Source organism: Salmo salar, chromosome 16, assembly GCF_965601325.2.
Source record: "Salmo salar chromosome 16, fSalSal1, whole genome shotgun sequence".
In the NCBI taxonomy this organism is placed as follows: Eukaryota; Metazoa; Chordata; class Actinopteri; order Salmoniformes; family Salmonidae; genus Salmo; species Salmo salar.
This window is the reverse complement of record NC_138306.1, coordinates 29,883,613-29,890,621: the sequence shown is the minus strand read 5'-3', so window position 1 is coordinate 29,890,621 and position 7,009 is coordinate 29,883,613. Positions and strand designations below refer to the sequence as shown.

The 7,009-nt window shown below is 44.9% G+C and overlaps 1 long non-coding RNA gene across 1 annotated transcript; it reads left to right on the top strand.

Moving 5' to 3' along the window:
- Positions 1 to 5,952: 5,952 nt before the first annotated feature.
- On the top strand, positions 5,953 to 6,799 carry LOC145861097 (uncharacterized). Its single transcript, XR_014380874.1, has 2 exons — positions 5,953 to 6,111; positions 6,250 to 6,799. It is a non-coding gene; the product is annotated as an uncharacterized LOC145861097 (long non-coding RNA).
- The last annotated feature ends 210 nt before the right edge of the window (positions 6,800 to 7,009 follow it).

The following is a 7,009-nucleotide window of genomic DNA, read 5'->3' as shown; positions in this document are numbered from 1 at the left end:
TGTGTATTCGTAGCCGTCTATTTACCACCACAAAGCGAAGCTGGCACAAAGACCACTCTCAACCAACTCTATAAGACCATCAGCAAAGAAGAAAATGCACACTCAGAAGTGGCGCTCTTAGTGGCCTCGGAATTTATTGCAAACCGAAATCAGTTTTACCAAACCTTTACCAGCATGTCACGTACAACCAGGGAAAAATAAATCCTAGACCACCTTTACTCTACACACAGAGATGCATACAAAACTCTCTCCCGCCCTCCATTTGGCAATTCTGACCATAATTCTATCCTCCTGATTCCTACTTATAAGCAAAAACTAAAGCAGGAAGTACCAGTGACTCCCACAATACGGAAGTGGTCAGATGACGCGGATGCTACACTACAGGACTGTTTTGCTAGCACAGACTGGTATATGTTCCAGGATTCATCCAGTGGCATTGAGCAATACACCACCTCAGCCATCGGCTTCATCAATAAGCGCATCGACGACGTCGTCCCCACAGTGACTGTACGTACATATCCCAACCAGAAGCCGTGGATAACAGGCAACATCCGCATCGAACTAAAGGCTAGAGCTGCCGCTTTCAAGGAGCGGGAGACTAATCAGGACGCTAATAAGAAATCCTGCTATGCCCTCAGACGAACCATCAAACAAGCATGGCGTCAATACAGGATTACAATTGAATCCTACTACTCTGACACTCGTCAGATGTGGCAGGGCTTAAACTATTACGGACTACAAAGGGAAACCCAGAAGCGAGCTGCCTAGTGACGCGAGCCTACCAGACGAGCTAAATGCCTTTTTTACTCGCTTTGAGGCAAGCAACACTGAACCATGCATGAGAGCACCCGCAGTTCTGGATGACTGTGACGCTCTCAGTAGCCGATGTGAACAAACCTTTAAACAGGTCAACATTCACAAAGCCGCTGGGTCAGACGGATTATCAGGATGTGTACTCAAAGCGTGTGCAGACCAACTGTCAAGTGTCTTCACTGACATTTTCAACCTCTCCCTGACCGAGTCTGTAATACCTACAAGTTTCAAGCAAGGAAGTGAAGGTAACCTGTCTACATGATTACTGCCCCGTGGCACTCACGTCAGTAGCCATGACGTGCTTTGAAAGGCTGGTCATGGCTCACATCAACAGCATCCTCCCGGACACCGTAGACCCACTCCAATTCGCATAACACCCCAACAGATCCACAGTTGACGCAATCTCCCCTTTCTCACCTGGACAAAAGGAACACCTATGTGAGAATGATGTTCATTGACTACAGCTCAGCATTCAACACCATAGTGCCCACAAAGCTCATCACTAGGCTAAGGACTCTGGGACTAAACACCTCCCTCTGCAACTGGATCCTGGACTTCCTGATGGGCCGCCACCAAGTGGTAAGGGTAGGCAACAACACATCTTCCACGCTGATCCTAAACACTGGGGCCTCTCAGGGGTGTGTACTTAGTCCTCTCCTGTACTCCCTGTTCGTCCACGACTGCGTGGCCAAACACGGCTCCAACGCCATCATTAAGTTTGCTGACAATACTACAGTGGTAGGCCTGATCACCGACAATGATGAGACTGCCTATAGGGAGGAGGTCAGAGAACTGGCAGTGTGGTGCCAGGACAACAACCTCTCCCTCAATGTGAGCAAGTCTAAGGAGCTGATCGAGGACTACAGGAAAAGTTGGGCTAAACAGGCCCCCTTTAATATCGATGGGGCTGTAGTGGAGTGGGTCGAGAGTTTCAAGTTCCTTGGTGTCCACATCACCAACGAACTATCATGGTCCAAACACACCAATACAGTCGTGAAGACTGAAAAGATTTGGCATGGGTCCCCAGATCCTCAAAAGGTTCTACAGCTGCACCATCAAGAGCATCCTGACCAGTTGCATCATCACCTGGTATGGCAACTGCTCGGCATCTGACGGTAAGGCGCTACAGAGGGTAGTGCAAACTGGGCCAAGCTTCCTGCCATCCAGGACCTATATAATAGGCGGTGTCAGAGGAAAGCCCATAAAATTATCAGATTCCAGCCATCCAAGATATAGACTGTTTTCTCTGCTACTGCACGGAGAGAGGTACCGGAGCGTCAAGTCTAGGACCAAAAAGCTCCTCAACAGCTTCTAGCCCCCAAGCCATAAGACTGCTGAACAATTCATAAAAATCACCACCGGGCAATTTACCTTGACACCACCCCTTCATCCCTTTTGTACACTGCTGCTACTTGCTGTTGTTTGTTACCTATGCATAGTCACTTCGCCCCCACCTACATGTACAGATTTACATTTAAGTCATTTAGCAGACGCTCTTATCCAGAGCGACTTACAAATTGGTGCATTCACCTTATGATATCGAGTGGAACAACCACTTTACAATAGTGCATCTAAATCTTTTAAGGGGGGTTAGAAGGATTACTTTATCCTATCCTAGGTATTCCTTAAAGAGGTGGAGTTTCAGGTGTCTCCGGAAGGTGGTGATTGACTCCGCTGTCCTGGCGTCGTGAGGGAGCTTGTTCCACCATTGGGATGCCAGAGCAGCGAACAGTTTTGACTGGGCTGAGCGGGAACTGTGCTTCCTCAGAGGTAGGGAGGCGAGCAGGCCAGAGGTGGATGAACGCAGTGCCCTTGTTTGGGTGTAGGCCCTGATCAGAGCCTGAAGGTACGGAGGTGCTGTTCCCCTCACAGCTCCGTAGGCAAGCACCATGGTCTTGTAGCGGATGCGAGCTTCAACTGGAAGCCAGTGGAGAGAGCGGAGGAGCGGGGTGACGTGAGAGAACTTGGGAAGGTTGAACACCAGACGGGCTGCAGCGTTCTGGATGAGTTGTAGGGGTTTAATGGCACAGGCAGGGAGCCCAGCCAACAGCGAGTTGCAGTAATCCAGACGGGAGATGACAAGTGCCTGGATTAGGACCTGCGCCGCTTCCTGTGTGAGGCAGGGTCGTACTCTGCGAATGTTGTAGAGCATGAACCTACAGGATCGGGTCACCGCCTTGATGTTAGTGGAGAACGACAGGGTGTTGTCCAGGGTCACGCCAAGGTTCTTAGCACTCTGGGAGGAGGACACAATGGAGTTGTCCACCGTGATGGCGAGATCATGGAAAGGGCGGTCCTTCCCCGGGAGGAAGAGCAGCTCCGTCTTGCCGAGGTTCAGCTTGAGGTGGTGATCCGTCATCCACACTGATATGTCTGCCAGACATGCAGAGATGCGATTCGCCACCTGGTTATCAGAAGGGGGAAAGGAGAAGATTAATTGAATCCTACAGACGAAGAACCATATATGTGACATTTTTCAAAAAAAAGAGATATACATGAAAAATCGTTATTGGACACCCTTTTTCTATAGTGAACCGGTTTCACAAGCTTTCCACGCGCTAATTAACAATATTTTTAAATTTAAAGATAGGCTCTCGTGGAATAACCGTTTATGTGCACCACTCAGAATGGACGGACAAGCGCACAACTTTTCTGTTGCTGATGAAAATCGCCGAAATGTGGGAAAGAAACGTAAAACTAAACTAAAAGAATGGAAAGACAGGCAAAGGAAGATCTTACGGGATGCGGGAAAACCCTATACAAATCGTAAGGGTCAAGAAAAAACTGGAAAAAGCTGTCCAAAAGAGGTATGTGGAAGAACCGTATATCAAACAATCTAGCTAGCTAGCTATTGAGTACAGTAACTAACATGTATGTTCTGGGTTGTCTAATTTGTAACTATAGAGAAAACATATTAGCTAAAGTTCGTTGGCTACTAACTTATACATTATCGTTACAAATGTTATTGCTAGATTATAGAAGAAACATAGCTAGCTACTTTTTCTCCATCCACCGGATGATTCGACATGGCTACAGTAGCTAGCTAGTTATATGTAACGTTACACTGTATCCTGCAGGGAAGAGCGTGTTCCACTACGTGCAGAAAGGATTGTGGAAAGTTGACTGATGAGCGCAAGCTGCATCTGTTCAACACTTTCTACACTGTCCCATACGAGAAACAACAAGCGTTGATTCTCTCCGGCTTAGAACAGGTTAGAAATAGGACAAAACTCCTATTATTATTATAATAGCTATATTGAACACTTGCATAGTTTAACTTTGACAGTAATGATACGTACATTAACGTTAACTCTAAAAGTGCAGTGTTACACAATGGTGCAACACAAACTCATTCTGTGTATAGGTTGGGAGTGTGTGAAAGATGGAGGTCCTGATCAAGCAATACCCTGAATGTGCTACAGTATATTAAATTCTGAATTTATCATTGTCAATTTTTATTGCAGCATGAGGTGAAACGGAGACGTAAACCTGAGGATACAAAGGAGAACAAACGACGGAAACAAACCTTCAAATACCATGTACAGCAAGCAGGCCAGAGATTGAATGTGTGCAAGGTCACTTTCATGTCTGTGTTCCAGCTAACCAACAGCCGTCTTCAGGCAAGTGAAAATATGAATTAATGTCTATATGAATATCAATTACAAACATATTGTATTCTTTGTACTAGTTTTTTTAGAACCTGCTAATTGAAATGTAATTGTTTTGGTCAGGTTGTTCAGGAAAAGTTAGGAGTTCAAGCTGAGGCAGGTGAGGTTGCAGGGTCTCCAGATCAGGCTACTGAGGCTAGGTCTCCTTTAGAAGAGGGAAGCATAGCAATAGGTAATGCGCTATGGATTCCAGCCTGGATTATTTCACTATAGCAGTGCTCTAAACAATCTTCTAAACATTAACATAGAGTATCGAATGGATGAATAGCGAATTCTGAAACAAAAATATAAAAATGTTTATTACTTTTAAACAAAATGATGGTAATTAAGCTGTCCAACTACAACCTGAGCATTGAGGACTGAGTGCCGATTACCTTCCCCCTCCCACCGGACGGCACTGGCCTAATTCTCGCCGCCCTACAGGACCCCCCCGGCCACAAACGGCAATGGCGTGACCGGGATTTGTACCCCGGTTATAGCGACACAGTTGCACTCTAAGGCAGGTCCCTAGACCATTGAGAGAATACAAGTTCAACAACATCTTGTTGTCTCCTTACAGGCCACATCGGATACATGCTACAGTGAAAGAGGGCATCAAGGAGCACATTTTATCTTTCCCAAGAACCCAGAACCACTACTCTCGGATGAAGGGGGATGTACACAGAGAATACCTCAGCCCTGATCTGAATTTGTTGCGAATGTACCGACTCTACAAAGAGAAGAATACCACATCATCTGCAAAATTCTGGGTTTATAGGGACATTTTCAACAGCAGAGTCTCAATTTCGGCCAACCCAGGAGTGACACCTGTGGCAAATGTGACGCATTCTTCACTAAGATGTCAGCAGCAACATCTGAAGAGGAGAAGAGGAAGATTGCAGTTGAAAGTGAGTTGCACCATCGAAAAGCCGAAAAGGCCTACACACAGCTTCAAAGTGACACTGAGTGGGCTGAAGCCAATGCTGACTGCCATGTCATTTCTGTGGATCTACAGGGGTTGATGTACACCCCTAATCTGACCCACTCCAATGTCTACTACCAGCGGCAGCTGTCAAATTTTAACCTTTGCATCCAGGAACTTGGAAAAGAAGATCCTGCATACATGTGTGTTTGGCATGAGGGGATTGCACACCGAGGTTCCATTGAGGTAGCAAGCTGCATATTGAAGTGGGTGAAGACAAAATTCACGCCACTCCCCAAACCAGAGGTGCGCAAGTTGATCATCTTCAGTGACAGATGCTGTGGGCAGAATAACAACTGGCGGATGCTCAATCTGATGTCGATGCTCATCTCTATGGGTTACTTTACCCAAGTTGAACAGAAGTTCATGGTCTCTGGTCATTCTTTTCTTCCTTGTGATCGATCTTTTGCCACCATTGAGAAGAGGCGCAAGGTGTCAGTCCTTCATACACCTGATGTTTCAAAGATGATACTTGAAGCACAACCAGCAAAACCATTCAAGGTGATGAGGATGCAATGTGAAGACTTCAGGCACCTTCCAGATTCTGTCCTCAAGCGACCAGCTGGACTACAGATCACCTCAGTGAGGTGGTTAAAAGTCACAGGTATTGGGAAAGGAATCGATCGCAAACATTGGCTCATTCTAAGATCCGATGACAGTATATCACAGGTATTGCACAGAGAATAGTTTACTAACATTCATCATCAACATGCAACATGTTGTTCTAACAATAAAATATCCTAGTGCTTGACTGTGAAAGTTGTTTATTGATGTCAGGAACTTAAAATGTTTCTGTTGTAATTTCAGTTGAGGATCCTTGGAATCTGTACGCCAGACAGAGCCACAGTCTATTTGAGGGATGGAAATCGTGGCTGATCTCCAAACCAAAACAAGGAGCTACACCTCAACCTCCCTATTTTGCAAGCCACTACCCTAGAGCATATGAGAGTCCTCTGCCCATCAAAAAAAACAAGTACCAAGATCTGATGACCATGCTCAACTACTTGCCAGCTGCTGCACGCTCTTTTTATAAATCACTGCAGAGTGAATAATTTGATGTTAAACCAAGCTACATAATTAACCGTTTTTTCTGTGAGTTTATGATCCCCTGAACCTGTATAGTATGTTGAATCTGAATACATTTCAGAAAACATGTCACCCCTATTGTAGGAATTTTCTATGTGAATCAATTTGTGTATGATTTCAACCAGCACAATATATTGAATTAATTTAATTTTAAGATGTTGTTCCTAGTGTAGAAAATGTTATGTACAATGTGTTCTGTTGAGAATGATTTTGTGTGTGATCATTTGAACCTTTTTTAAATCTGAATTAATTAAAAACAAACAAGTCATCACATACAGTATGTGAGTATTCATTTGATCTTGATTCCCTTTTGTTATTCATTACAATACACAGTACGTCTCTCTGTCACCACATTTAGCATCAACTCTAAGCAGTTAATACTTATTTACTGCTGTCACCTCAGTACAGGACATTTCTTGCCTTTAGCATGGGTTTAACGCAATTCAAAACTTAATTGCTGATCATAGTGTTAAACGCAAAG